The sequence below is a fragment of the Oncorhynchus mykiss genome, chromosome 15 (genome assembly GCF_057628025.1).
Source record: "Oncorhynchus mykiss isolate SJ-2025 chromosome 15, ASM5762802v1, whole genome shotgun sequence".
NCBI classification, from domain to species: Eukaryota; Metazoa; Chordata; class Actinopteri; order Salmoniformes; family Salmonidae; genus Oncorhynchus; species Oncorhynchus mykiss.
This window is the reverse complement of record NC_143036.1, coordinates 8,277,474-8,293,328: the sequence shown is the minus strand read 5'-3', so window position 1 is coordinate 8,293,328 and position 15,855 is coordinate 8,277,474. Positions and strand designations below refer to the sequence as shown.

At 44.0% G+C, this 15,855-nt stretch overlaps 1 long non-coding RNA gene and 1 pseudogene across 1 annotated transcript in view; both read right to left on the bottom strand.

The window, feature by feature from the left end:
* Positions 1–15,855, bottom strand: part of LOC149977374 (uncharacterized) — a 934,188-nt gene that overhangs the window by 894,150 nt on the left and 24,183 nt on the right. The window lies entirely within an intron of this gene.
* On the bottom strand, positions 3,214–4,709 carry LOC110490896 (protein arginine N-methyltransferase 6-like; annotated as a pseudogene).

Below are 15,855 nucleotides of genomic sequence, written 5' to 3'. Positions count from 1 at the left end.
CATTGCGGTCTTGTTTGGGTAATATAATAGCATAGCAGTCTTGTTTTTGTAATCTAATAGCATAGCGGTCTTGTTTGGGTAATATAATAGCATAGCAGTCTTGTTTTTGTAATCTAATAGCATAGCGGTCTTGTTTGGGTAATATAATAGCATAGCAGTCTTGTTTTTGTAATCTAATAGCATAGCGGTCTTTTTGGGGTAATATAATAGCATAGCAGTCTTGTTTTTGTAATCTAATAGCATAGCGGTCTTGTTTGGGTAATATAATAGCATAGCAGTCTTGTTTTTGTAATATAATAGCATAGCAGTCTTGTTTTTGTAATCTAATAGCATAGCAGTCTTGTTTGGGTAATATAATAGCATAGCGGTCTTGTTTGGGTAATATAATAGCATAGCAGTCTTGTTTGGGTAATATAATAGCATACATCAGTCTTGTTTGGGTAATATAATAGCATACATCAGTCTTGTTTGGGTAATACAATAGCATACAGCAGTCTTGTTTGGGTAATATAATAGCAATGCAGTCTTGTTTGGGTAATATAATAGCATAGCGGTCTTGTTTTTTGTTTTTGTAATATAATAGCATACATCAGTCTTGTTTGGGTAATACAATAGCATACATCTGTCTTGTCTGGGTAATCTAATAGCATAGCAGTCTTGTTTGGGTAATATAATAGCATAGCAGTCTTGTTTGGGTAATATAATAGCATAGCAGTCTTGTTTGGGTAATATAATATCATAGCAGTCTTGTTTGAGTAATATAATAGGATATCAGTCTTGTTTGGGTAATATAATAGCATAGCAGTCTTGTTTGGGTAATATAATAGGATATCAGTCTTGTTTGGGTAATATAATAGGATAGCAGACTTGTTTGGGTTATATAATAGCATAGTAGTCTTGTTTGGCATAGCAGACTGGTTTGGGTAATATAATAGGATATCAGTCTTGTTTGGGTAATATAATAGGATAGCAGACTTGTTTGGGTAATATAATAGGATATCAGTCTTGTTTGGGTAATATAATAGGATAGCAGACTTGTTTGGGTAATATAATAGCATAGCAGTCTTGTTTGGTTAATATAATAGCATAGCAGACTTGTTTGGGTAATATAATAGCATACATCTGTCTTGTTTGGGTAATATAATAGCATAGCAGTCTTGTTTGTGTAATATAATAGCATACGTCCATCTTGTTTGGGTGATATAATAGCATATCAGTCTTGTTTGGGTGATATAATAGCATAGCAGTCTTGTTTGGGTAATAAAATAGCACAGCAGTCTTGTTTGGGTAATAAAATAGCATACATCAGGGAGTTTCAAATTAGAATTCAGTCCACTATTGGATTAATCTATAACATTAATAGTGCATAACCATTAGGATGACAATGAGGTCAAATATGATATCAGATTCAGTTCAATGGGTTCAAGTCTATGTCCCAGTGAGATGGGAATCCTGCAAATATACAGTACCAGTCAAATGGTTGGACACACCTTCTCATTTAAGGGTTTTTCTTTATTTTTACTATTGTACACATTTTAGAATAATAATGAAGACATCAAAGCTATGAAATAACACATATGGAATCATGTAGTAACCAAAAAAGTATTAAACAAATCTAAATATCTTTTATATTTGAGATCCTTCAAAGTAGCCACCCTTTGCCTTGATGTCAACTTTGCACACACTTGGCATTCTCTCAACCCTCTTCAGGAAGTAGTCACCTGGAATGCATTTCAATTAACAGGTGTGCCTTGTTAAAAGTTAATTTGTGGAATTTCTTAAGTGGAAAGGTCTAGGAGCAACAACTGCTCAGCCATAAAGTGATAGGCAACACACGCTCACAGAACGGGACTGCTGAGTACTGAAGGGTGTAGCGCTCAAACATCAGGGGGGGGGGGGGGGGGGCAACTCCACATTAATACTCACGATTTTGGAATGAGATGTTCGACAAGCAGGTGTCCACATACTTTTGTAGTAGTATGTATATATTAAGTATATATATATATATATATATATATATATATATATATATATATATATATATATATATATATATATATATATATATATATATATATATATATATAAACATGTTTTCTAAGACATTTAAAATTGCAATCAAAAACAAATAGTTCATATAAACATGAGAAAAAGCAAACCGTTTCAATTAAGATAACTTCTTGGTTGAATTGATTCATTTAATTCCATCCACTTAGGTAATCAATTCAGATCAATTATAACAACACTTAGGCTCTCCACAAGTTCAAGGACATCAGCAAATTCCGTAACTGTCACGCCCTGGCCATAGAGAGGCTTTTATTCTCTATTTTGGTTAGGCCAGGGTGTGACTAGGGTGGGCATTCTATGTTCCCTTTTCTATGTTTTTGTATTTCTTTGTCTTTGGCTGGGTATGGTTCTCAATCAGGGACAGCTGTCTATCGTTGTCTCTGATTGAGAACCATACTTAGGTAGCTCTTGCCCACATGGGGTTTGTGGGTAGTTGCTTTCTGTTTTGTACCTGACGGAGCTGTTTCGGTTGTTCTTTTTGTTACGTTGTATTTAGTGTTCAGTTATATTTAATGAATGACGAACACGTACCACGCTGCGCTTTGGTCCTCACCTTCTTCCACCAACGGCCGTTACAGTAACAATAGTGAGATTGTTTCCATCCTTCCTTCTTTACAACATAGGCCTACAATTAATGACCAAGTGTCTCTCTTCCCTCTTTGCTGCTAAGCCAGTGCGCTAAGCCAGTGCGCTAAGCCAGTGCTCTAAACCAGTGCGCTAAGCCAGTGCTCTAAACCAGTACTCTAAACCAGTGCTCTAAGCCAGTGCTCTAAACCAGTGCGCTAAACCAGTACACTAAACCAGTGCGCTAAGCCAGTACTCTAAACCAGTGCGCTAAGCCAGTACTATAAACCAGTGCTCTAAGCCAGTGCTCTAAGCCAGTGCTCTAAGCCAGTGCTCTAAGCCAGTGCTCTAAGCCAGTGCTCTAAGCCAGTGCTCTAACCCAGTGCTCTAAACCAGTGCTCTAAGCCAGTGCTCTAAGCCAGTACTCTAAACCAGTGCACTAAGCCAGTGCTCTAAGCCAGTACTCTAAACCAGTGCTCTAAGCCAGTACTCTAAACCAGTGCACTAAGCCAGTGCTCTAAACCAGTACTCTAAGCCAGTGCTCTAAGCCAGTACTCTAAACCAGTACTCTAAGCCAGTGCTCTAATGTAAGCCTGATACTGACACTGCTAACGCCAGTTGAGCTTCTCCTGAATATCCATCTGGGATGGAGAAGGTCTAGGAATGTTTTTTGAGTTCTCCTATAGGTGTAGTCCACGTGGATGGTTATATGTCTGGAAGTGTCCTCTGAGGGAGACATGTTTCCCTCGCCCACCACTGTGGTGTCCTGCCTAACATCGACTGGTCCATCCAGATACAGCACCACCTACTTCCAGTGGATATCCAGTTTTGAAAGGAGATGTGGAGAGGACCAGGGGCTTTTCCTCGCTACCAGGAAAGGTTACTGTGAACCACACGCTTGATCGCGTTCACAGCAGACGAACCAAAACACTCGCACTTGAATGCCCCCTTCACTGATTTCAGCTGCTCCGTGGTAAACGAGTACAGATACAACTCTGGCGAACTTGGAGGGGTGGGAGAACACGTCCGCTACCATCACCAAGTTCACAGTGATGTCATTGTTCATGATGCATTTCCTGGTGAATTCAGACATGCATGACATGTCCTTCATAGTGGACCAGAAACTCAGCCGGCCCTCCACCACCAAGTCATTGATGGGTGCAATGTACAATTCCTCCATGGAAGGCAGAATTCAGCATGGATTCGTGGAGCAGCACATACACTCAGCACGTCCACCTGCTCGGGAAAATCGATTGTCTCCAGAGTGGCTTTAATCATTTCGATTCTGTCTTCCATCTTAGTACATTTTTAACGATTTTCACAGATTGACCAGCGATTGAACTGCCCTCCGACTCGTAAACTTTCCTGGTCCCGGCTTGGGCAAAGAAGCACCAGTTCCTTCCCCGACATCCAACACTACTTTCCTTTGGAATGAACTGCCGTTCCTCAGTACCCCTGTCCTGTACGTGTTCGTCTGGACAGTGTCTGCAATCATTTCTTCATGAATGGTAATATCAGAATAACTGTCAAAGTACAGGTTATCCTGCACATTTCTGTCTAATTTCCTTTTCTTTGACGTGGAATTTTCCTTGCCCTCAAATTCTTGTTATCACGTTGGAAATGGAATTTCCAATGTCCTGAAAAGTGGAAACGGGTTGCATCGTGGTCTTTGTAGTTTTATAAGCAGTCAAATGTGTCAATGTGATAGCTATTTGCTTGCGCTTGGACTACATTTCCCATAAGTAAAACGACGGCGGTCGCAATGCATTGTTTAATACACCTATTGATCAATCAATGACATGAATAGCAGCACATCAAAAATCATCTTAAAGAATAGTGAGAAACATGTTATGATATTGAAAATGGGACTAGTGAATGTTCACCAAGACAACCTTGCATATCAAATGCAGCATGCAAGAAAATCATCATCACTGAAAAGCAATAGTGTACACATTTTGCTAAAACAGGATACAGTGGCCATCCTAGGCCTACATGTGCTCCGTTAGGATATGTTTTGCTGAGGGGAAGACCAATTATAGGCTACCCAGCATGCCCACAAATAGTTCTAAGCTGTCCATCCCAAGAGTTATGGCAGGCAGAACACAGGTTTATGGCACTGTTCTCCTCTTTGAGTGAATCCCCTATGACTTTTCTCAGTTCCTTCCAAAGATCCTTGGCTAGTTCTAGTGGAGGATGAGCAGGAGCTGTATCCCATTTCACTAAGATGAAAAGGAGAGTAGGGAGCTGCCAGGTTGCTGAGTTTTCCAGCATTCCAGACGGCCTGTTTCAAATGGAAACACAGGGCAGTGTGATGAAACATTTGAGACACGTGTGTAGTGTGAGCATATCATGTAAGAAACTTTACCATGACCTGGTTTATCAAAATTATTAACATTAGAAACAATTATTGTATATTTTTTGGGGGGTTCTGTGCCCGTGGTAAATCAACACATTTTACCATTTGCCACAAAATGTAGGCCTACTCATTTTGCATAATAGAGTGGTTCCCAACTCCAGTCCTCCAGTTGGGCTGTTGGGGATACTGGAGGACTGGAGTTGGGCTGTTGGGGGGTACTGAAGGACTGGAGTTGGGCTGTTGGGGGGTACTGAAGGACTGGAGTTGGGCTGTTGGGGGGTACTGAAGGACTGGAGTTGGGCTGTTGGGGGGGTACTGGAGGACTGGAGTTGGGCTGTTGGGGGTACTGGAGGACTGGAGTTGGGCTGTTGGGGATACTGGAGGACTGGAGTTGGGCTGTTGGGGGTCCTGGAGGTCTGTATAGTCCCCCAGGAGCAGCCTGACTAATGTCAGTCTGTATACAGTAGTCCCCGACCAGACCTGTCACCAGCCTTGCGCCAGACCTCCCCTCCCATCCCCCATCCTCCCTCCTCTCCGTCCCCCATCCCCCCTCCTCCCTCCTCTCCATCCCCCATCCCCCCTCCTCTCCCTCCCCCACCCCCCCCTCCTCCCTCCTCTCCATCCCCCATCCTCTCCCTCCCCCATCCCCCTTCCTCCCTCCTCTCCCTCCCCATCCCCCCTCCTCCCTCCCCATTCTCCATCCCCCTCCCTCCCCATTCACCCTCCCCCTCCCATCCGCCCTCTCCCTCCCTCCCCAATTTTTCCCTATCCTCTACCTCATCCTCCCTCCCCCATTCTCCATCCACCTCCCTCCCCCTCCCGTCCCCCATCCTCCCTCCTCTCCCTCCCTCCCCACCTCCCTTCCTCCCTCCTCTCCCTCCCCCTCCTCCCTCCCCATTCTCCATCCCCCTCCCTCCCCATTCACCCTCCCCTTCCCATCCGCCCTCCCCCTCCCTCCCCAATTCTTCCCTATCCTCTACCCCATCCTCCCCCTCCCGTCCCCCATCCTCCCTCCTCTCCCTCCCCCATCCCCCTTCCTCCCCCGTCCCCCATCCTCCCACCCCTGTTCTCCATCCCCCAGGTGGTGTGCCAGTATCTTGGCCTGTCAATATAGAGCCCATGAATCAATTCAATATTCCCCTTTCCCTGAAGACCTGCTTCCCCTCCTTCCACCTATCGGGTTACATTACTCTACAATTAGATTCAATGTCTAAATACAAGCCATTAAAAACCTAAATACAACCAGTTAGATTAAATTACTAACTACAATCCATTATCCTAAATTACTTACAACAACCTGCGAATATGACAGACACCAAGGAGGCAGGCAGAGAGATGCTGACCGTATCGTAATTCCTCCTCAGTATTTTTAAAGATGTTTTAATCTTTATTTTAACTAGGCAAGTCAGTTAAGAACAAATTCTTATTTTCAATGACGGCCTAGGAACAGTGGGTTAACTGCCTTGTTCAGGGGCAGAACGACAGATTTGGACCTTGTCAGCTCGGGGGATTTGAAGTTGCAACCTTCCGGTTACTAGTCCAACGCTCTAACCACTAGGCTAACCCTGCCGCATAATGTGTAACTAGACTACAATTCCTCCTCAGTATAAGCTAGACTACAATTGGAACTACGATTATTCACAGACGTCACTAGACATCTCACATCTTGTCATTTTTTCAGTTTTAAGCAACATTGTTATACTGTACATTGTATTACATGCATTATTTACATGTACAGGCTGTTCTCCAGGGTTACCAGATGGATCATATCATGTTGTCTACCAACGTTGTGTTTATGTAGCGGCAATTTCAATTCAATTCCAAAATAAGTCTATTTCCTGAGAGGGATCTTCATGTGTGGTGATGGATTGGTACATACAGGTGAAGTGGGAAGTGTACAGACACTTAGGTTGGAGTCATTCAAACTCGTTTTCAACCACTCCACAAATGTATTGTTATAAACTATAGTTTTAGCAAGTCAGGTGTGCATGACACAAGTATTTTTTCCAACCATTGTTTACAGACAGATTATTTCACTTATAATTAATTCACTGTATCACAATTACAGTGGGTCAGAAGTTTACATACACTAAGATGACTGGGCCTTTAAACAGCTTGGAAAATTCCAGAAAATTATGTCATGGCTTTAGAAGTCAATTGGAGGTGTACCTGTGGATGTATTTCAAGGCATACCTTCAAACTCAGTGCCTCTTTGCTTGACATCATGGGGAAATAAAAATAAATCAGCCAATACCTCAGAAAAAAAATTGTGGACCTCCACAAGTCAGGCAGGCTATGTGTGGACAGCAGGCGTCCAGCAGGCTATGTGTGTCCAGCAGGCTATGTGTGGCCAGCAGGCGTCCAGCAGGCTATGTGTGGCCAGCAGGCGTCCAGCAGGCTATGTGTGGACAGCAGGCGTCCAGCAGGCTATGTGTGGACAGCAGGCGTCCAGCAGGCTATGTGTGGCCAGCAGGCGTCCAGCAGGCTATGTGTGGCCAGCAGGCGTCCAGCAGGCTATGTGTGGCCAGCAGGCGTCCATCAGGCTATGTGTGGACAGCAGGCTATGTGTGGACAGCAGGCGTCCAGCAGGCTATGTGTGGCCAGCAGGCGTCCAGCAGGCTATGTGTGGACAGCAGGCTATGTGTGGGCAGCAGGCGTCCAGCATCCAGCAGTCTATTTGTGGACACCACAGGGTAATGGCCATTTAACAGACAGGTGATAATTGGACAGATAGCAGACATCTGGCTTATTGACCTGGCCTGATGACAAAGTCAGATAGGGAACTAAAGGAATTAAATGAACGATAGCCAGACAACCTCTCGCTAACACTGTTTTTATAATGTATAAATGTATAAGGTTATGTCATGTTAGGCAGTGTCGTATACACTTGTAAAGTTTGCACAAAGTATCCGTTGTGTGGAAGACTGCAGTGTACAAGAGTTAACCATTCATATTGCTGCATGAAATAGTCTGTAAATTCATCACTCTCTGTGACGGCTGTTGTTGGTGGAAGGAGAGGAGGACCAAAGTGCAGCGTGGTAAGTGTTCATATTTTTTATAAAAACAACTGAACACTGAACAAAACGACAAACGAACAGTCCTGTAAGGTGACGAAAAACACTAAAACAGACAATAATCACCCACAACTAAAATGGGGGGAAAACAGGCTACCTAAGTATGATTCTCAATCAGAGACAACGAACGACACCTGCCTCTGATTGAGAACCATACCAGGCCGAACACAAACTAACACAATGACATAACAAAGGAACTAAGGTCAGAACGTGACACCCTCAATAACTACAGTAGTGTAAGTGTTTATGAACCCACATTCAGTCTGAGAGGGGGGGGGGGGGGGGGGTGTATAAGTTAAACTAAAAAACGTAAGATTTATCCTCTCAATAAAAAAGGTCAGACTGAGAGCAGCTCTGTGGAGATGTGATACTTTAGGTTGCTCCTCAACACTGACCTTGAGGTTGTGAAAAATAAAATCAATGCTTTTCAGTCTGAGCCACGGGGCAGCAGCAGCTCTCTCTCTCTCTCTCTCTCTCTCTCTCTCTCTCTCTCTCTGTTGTGAATACAGACTGTCTCCACAGTAGGTGATTCCTCACAAAACTAGAAAAAAAACACTTATTTTGTATTTTGACTACATTTGATGTATAGAAAGGTCCTTTGGAGGGAGGATTGTTTTCATATTGTAAGGACCGACGCAGGAGATGAGAATCAGGTACGGGGAGTCAACATTTAATCAGGAAAAAAACCAGGTAACAAGACAGGCACAGCATCGGGCACACGGGTAAACAAGGACATACGACAATCAATGCTGAAGCAGGGAACAGAGAGGGGAACCAGACATATATAGGGAAGGTAATGACAGAGGCGATAGAGTCCAGGTGAGTCCAATAATCGCTGATGCGCGTGACGGGGGGGGGGGGGGGGGGGGGGGAGGCAGTAGTGTGCAATGCTGGGCCCTCGACTGGCAGAGGAATGCCACAAATATTTGTATCTTAAAGCATAATTGAGAGATCATTAATTGAAGTTGGAATATTTGTGACTTTTTGGCCTTACTCAGTCCTTCTTTAAAGACTCCATAATGTTTCATCTCTAGGTGTTACAGTCCTCCTTTAAGACTCCATAATGTTTCATCTGTAGGTGCTAGGTCATTCTACAAAACAAGTGTTTTGGTATTTTAAGTAAAAATTGTGAACAAATATTACATTTTAAAAGCCTATTAATGAATTGCCCTTTAATATAGATCACAAGGAAAATGCAATACATTTTTAATAAAGACTTGTCCATCTGTGCACTCTCTGTTATTTTAACCCATTTAAAACCAACATTTTTCTCCACTTCTCCACCCTAGTTTTCTGCTTTGAAAAAGTCATGTCTGATGTCTATTATTTATTTTATGTGATTAGTGATTCATTTTACGGTCAAAGAAAACCGTGTCCCTCATTTTTAAGGTCAATCCTGTTAAGTGAACTGTACTCTTGTTTAAATATGGTGAAACTATTCCTTCTTAAAAAAATGTTTTTTAAAGAAACCTTGAACATCTAATAATTAAATCATAGTGTAAAAACAGGTGAGCTGGTTCTACACTTTCTGACCATTTTGTGGTGTTTTATGGTGGAAAACTGAGCGCGTCAAGCATAACACGCCAACCCTATAACCCCGTAGATTGACAGCCTAGAAACGTTTAAACAATGATTTTTTTTTGTGAAGCTTGCATTCAATTGACCCTCCATGTTGCACACAAGCTTCCATCCCCCCTGTCACAAGGGGATTCAAGGCTGATTTAACTAGTACCAGTTGGAGGGCCGTTCAAGCGGATTTTTCCCAGATGTGTTCAATTCCCACTTCTCACTTGGTTAAAAAACGCACAATAACACCGCTAACCATCCACTGTAGAGTTGTCAAATACCATTTGGAAGCAATGGACCTAGACCTACACTGTGACATATTGTGGGCGTTATATGATGTACAGTTTAGTTTTTGTTTAAATCAATAAAGAAAAATATCATCGCACAAACAGCCTAGTGCCCCGATCTCACTGCAACTAGATTATTTTTAAAAATATTTTTATTAAACTGAAGAGAGGCACTTACTATAGTCATTTAAATTGTATCTCTTGAGATGCGAAAACATGTTTTTTTTTTTTAACGAGGTTGGAACATGTGCTCTTTATGACAGTGTGTCAAAAAATGAGGTGAAATCAGATGTTGTTTTGTTTTACTCACCAACGCAATTTTTTATTATATCACTGCCAAGGTTTTGGCTTGATGGTCAGCAAAAGTATCTCCATTGATCAATATATAACGAGTAATTTAAGAAGCTGAATCAGGAAGCACTTTGGCCACTCCTGTAGACTAGATGTCCTAGCCATGCATTTCTGGAATATTCTTAGGCATTACAAGCATTTTAGCAAAGATGAAAATATATCTACATGTATTTCAAATTATTGTATTACCAGTACGTCTGTCTGTCTGTCTGTCTGTCTGTCTGTCTGTCTGTCTGTCTGTCTGTCTGTCTGTCTGTCTGTCTGTCTGTCTGTCTGTCTGTCTGTCTCCCAGATGCAGACTAGACTAGGGAAGGACGCTATGAGGACACACTGAAAAGTGTCAGTCATGTATGGAGTGGAGTTGACCCGCTGTCTGGAAAGAAGAGACCCTATTCAAACAGTCCATCCAGACTCCTAATGGAATGATAGAAAACAGTGATATGGTTAATGACACCTAGGGTGAGGGAGGGAGGGAGGGAGGGAGGGAGGGAGGGAGAGAGAGAGAGAGAGAGAAAATGAGGGAGAGAGAGAGAGAGAGAGAGAAAAGGAGGGAGAGAGAGAAAAGGAGGGAGAGAGAGGCAGGGAGAGAGAGAGAAAAGGAGGGAGAGTGTGTCTGTGTGCTTGTCTGTATGTGTGGCTGTTGTGCGATAGAGAGGACGATTAAAAGGACATCTTGAATCCATCATTATCATAGCTGGTGTGGTATTTGTCTCAGTTTAAGCAGAATAAGGTGACAGGGATACTAGCAGATCAAGCTCCTGCTGGTACTGGTGGATGAAGCTGAAACAAAACACTTCCTGGAATGCTATTGGTGGTTTTAGTGTTCTAGATTTCCTCGTACTGTGACAGGCAGGCTAGACGTTTAGCCCCTGGAATGCTATTGGTGGTTTTAGTGTTCTAGATTTCCTCGTACTGTGACAGGCAGGCTAGACGTTTAGCCCCTGGAATGCTATTGGTGGTTTTAGTGTTCTAGATTTCCTCGTACTTTATTTATTTATTTTTATTTTACCTTTATTTAACCAGGTAGGCAAGTTGAGAACAAGTTCTCATTTACAATTGCGACCTGGCCAAGATAAAGCAAAGCAGTTCGACAGATACAACGACACAGAGTTACACATGGAGTAAAACAAACATACAGTCAATAATACAGTATAAAGAAGTCTATATACAATGTGAGCAAATGAGGTGAGAAGGGAGGTAAAGGCAAAAAAGGCCATGGTGGCAAGGTAAATACAATATAGCAAGTAAAACACTGGAATGGTAGTTTTGCAATGGAAGAACGTGCAAAGTAGAAATAAAAATAATGGGGCGCAAAGGAGCAAAATAAATAAATAAATTAAATACAGTTGGGAAAGAGGTAGTTGTTTGGGCTAAATTATAGGTGGGCTATGTACAGGTGCAGTAATCTGTGAGCTGCTCTGACAGTTGGTGCTTAAAGCTAGTGAGGGAGATAAGTGTTTCCAGTTTCAGAGATTTTTGTAGTTCGTTCCAGTCATTGGCAGCAGAGAACTGGAAAGAGAGGCGGCCAAAGAAAGAATTGGTTTTGGGGGTGACTAGAGAGATATACCTGCTGGAGTGTGTGCTACAGGTGGGAGATGCTATGGTGACCAGCGAGCTGAGATAAGGGGGGACTTTACCTAGCAGGGTCTTGTAGATGACATGGAGCCAGTGGGTTTGGCGACGAGTATGAAGCGAGGGCCAGCCAACGAGAGCGTACAGGTCGCAATGGTGGGTAGTATATGGGGCTTTGGTGACAAAACGGATTGCACTGTGATAGACTGCATCCAATTTGTTGAGTAGGGTATTGGAGGCTATTTTGTAAATGACATCGCCAAAGTCGAGGATTGGTAGGATGGTCAGTTTTACAAGGGTATGTTTGGCAGCATGAGTGAAGGATGCTTTGTTGCGAAATAGGAAGCCAATTCTAGATTTAACTTTGGATTGGAGATGTTTGATATGGGTCTGGAAGGAGAGTTTACAGTCTAACCAGACACCTAAGTATTTGCAGTTGTCCACATATTCTAAGTCAGAGCCGTCCAGAGTAGTGATGTTGGACAGGCGGGTAGGTGCAGGTAGCGATCGGTTGAAGAGCATGCATTTAGTTTTACTTGTATTTAAGAGCAATTGGAGGCCACGGAAGGAGAGTTGTATGGCATTGAAGCATGCCTGGAGGGTACTGTGACAGGCAGGCTAGACGTTTAGCCCCTGGAATGCTATTGGTGGTTTTAGTGTTCTAGATTTCCTCGTACTGTGACAGGCAGGCTAGACGTTTAGCCCCTGGAATGCTATTGGTGGTTTTAGTGTTCTAGATTTCCTCGTACTGTGACACGCAGGCTAGACGTTTAGCCCCTGGAATGCTATTGGTGGTTTTAGTGTTCTAGATTTCCTCGTACTGTGACAGGCAGGCTAGACGTTTAGCCGGACAGTATTGCTCTTTCCCATCCTGTTAGAAACATCCATTCTGCTACATTAGCACAAAGTCTAATTGGTAGACGCTGTGAGTCTAATTGCATGCATTGATTGTCCACAAACCCTTCTCCACTTGAAATTATATATTTTTTTTTTACGTTAAACTTTAAATTATATCAAGAAAGAAAAAGTGTTAATTTCATATTCAGATTAATTTCAGATGGATTTGATGCAAATAAAGGCTTAGGAACAACAGTCATTTGATTTTCTTGAAGTGCTGTATGCAAAACAATTGAATTGCATTTTAACTGTTATTTTCTATAGAATTTATTTTTGAATTGGCATGGTGGCATGTGCCAGAAGTAACCTCCTTTCAGTTTGCTTTCACTACAACCTATTCAGACAATCTGTTGGAGGCATAACTGTTTGTTGAAGGCTGTTGTGTGGCCATTGGAAGCAGGCTGAATTTATATATTTATGATTTCTTCCCCCCAGATATCTCCTGTGCCTTTATTTTAGTGCATGTTTTCTAATTCTCCCAGGCTTGCGTCATGTTTCTACCCAGAATGCAACGCTTCATACATCTGGTTAGCCAGATGGGACACTCTTGGGCAATTCTGGCCTTGATTACATGGATGCCTATGTAAGCAGTGTTTTATGCGGTGAAATCAAAACAGACTAAAAGAAAAACAAACACAGGAGGATTGTGGCTGATTTGTCATTGGAGGACTGTCTGGAGGAGGACTGTCTGGAGGAGGACTGTCTGGTGGAGGACTGTCTGGAGGAGGACTGCCTGGAGGAGGACTGTCTGGAGGAGGACTGCCTGGAGGAGAACTGTCTGGAGGAGGACTGTCTAGGAGGACTGTCTGGTGGAGGACTGTCTGGAGGAGGACTGTCTGGAGGAGGACTGTCTGGAGGAGGACTGTCTGGTGGAGGACTGTCTGGTGGAGGACTGTCTGGAGGATGACAGTTTGGAGGAGGACTGTTTGGAGGAGGACTGCCTGGAGGAGGACTGCCTGGAGGAGGACTGCCTGGAGGAGGACTGTCTGGAGGAGTACTGTCTGGTGGAGGACTGTCTGGAGGAGGACTGTCTGGTGGAGGACTGTCTAGTGGAGGACTGTCTGGAGGAGGACTGCCTGGAGGAGGACTGCCTGGAGGAGGACTGTCTGGAGGAGGACTGTCTGGAGGAGGACTGTCTGGTGGAGGACTGCTTGGAGGAGGACTTTCTGGGGGAGGACTGTCTGGTGGAGGACTGTCTTAAGGAGGACTGTCTGGAGGAGGACTGCCTGGAGGAGGACTGTCTGGAGGACGACTGTCTGGTGGAGGACTGTCTGGAGGAGGACTGTCTGGAGGAGGACTGTCTGTAGGAGGACTGTCTGGAGGAGGACTGTCTGGAGGAGGACTGTCTGGTGGAGGACTGTTTTAAGGACGACTGTCTGGAGGAGGACTGTCTGGAGGAGGACTGCCTGGTGGAGGACTGTCTGGTGGAGGACTGCCTGGGGGAGGACTGCCTGGAGGAGGACTGTCTGGAGGAGGACTGCCTGGGGGAGGACTGTCTGGAGGAGGACTGTCTGGTGGAGTACTGTCTGGAGGAGGACTGTCTGGAGGAGGACTGTCTGGAGGAGGACTGCCTGGGGGAGGACTGTCTGGAGGAGGACTGTCTGGTGGAGGACTGTCTGGAGGAGGACTGCCTGGGGGAGGACTGTCTGGAGGAGGACTGCCTGGGGGAGGACTGTCTGGAGGAGGACTGTCTGGAGGAGGACTGCCTGGTGGAGGACTGCCTGGGGGAGGACTGCCTGGAGGAGGACTGTCTGGAGGAGGACTGCCTGGTGGAGGACTGCCTGGTGGAGGACTGTCTGGAGGAGGATTGCATGTCTCTGACAAGGTTTCTACAGACCACTAGCATATTAACACACACACACACACACACACATACACACACACACACACTCTCTTATGTAGCCCTTGTTAAAAACCTGCATCTATTGATTTGTTCCCTTTTGTACATAAATGTTTCCAAAACTACTGCTAAATAAGGACATGGTTAAGTCGTGCTGAAGACAATAGTGAATTTTGCTGTATTTTTTTATCAGTTCAGAGCCTGAGACAAAAATGTCCCTCTCTACGAGACAAAACAATTCAAACAGGAAATATAATTTTGGCTATGAAGTTACTGTTCTGAATCATACGGTTCCATAACGTGCTCTGAGCAGTGACCCGGCCCGACCCCTAGCTCGGGGACTACGGGCGTTAGCCCTGAGGCTAGTGCAGCCAAGGTCCCCGGACGGTCAGGACAAACAGACGCTTCACCTCCACCATCCGTTCAACAACACACTGCCTCTCTTTCCTCTGAGAGCCAAGTAAATATTATGTTAATATGTTGGCTGTGTAGAAGATGATTTGGGGTGGGGGTGTTGAAATGGTTTGTTGGGGGGGGGGTTCTCCTCAGTCTGCTGACCAGTATTTTTCTCTGCTCATACGGGAGTAATAAATGCCTAGGGCACTCATTTGGTGGAAGGGGATTTGTTTTTATTTTTTATGTGTATAATAAAACAACTATTTGTGATTTATAAGGGGGTGCTTCCTGCGGCTATGCATGTACACCGACTACTGTACTGTAAGTCTTGCCCTTGTCTTTCCGCTAGGCTAATTTATTCATCCACCGCTCTGCATAAGCCTGGCAGTCCAATAAAATTAATTCATATCTGTGTGAGATATTCCCTGTCTGCTGACATGGACGATGGTGTCCGAGGTTGTCCAAGCACAATCAAAATAGCATCATCATCCTTCCTTTCTCTGCTCCTTGGTCTGAATTTACTGGGATGTGACGTCACTCCAATGTGACATCACTCCATGGCTCAGGCTGTTGTACATCCTGAAAACAATGACATCGTTCTGTCCCCGACCACAATAAGGTAAAATCGTAACAACAGCTTCATTCTGTCAGCTCCAATTGGTCAGCTCTAATTGGTCAGCTCTAATTGGTCAGCTCTAATTGGTCAGCTCTAATTGGTCAGCTCTAGTTTGTCAGCTCTAATTGGTAAGCTCTAGTTGGTCAGCTCTAGTTGGTCAGCTCTAATTGGTCAGCTTTTATTGGTCAGCTCTAACATGGTCAGCTCTAATTGGTCAGCTCTAATTGGTCAGATCTAATTGGTCAGCTTGGGAGTAGTCAGCTCTAGTG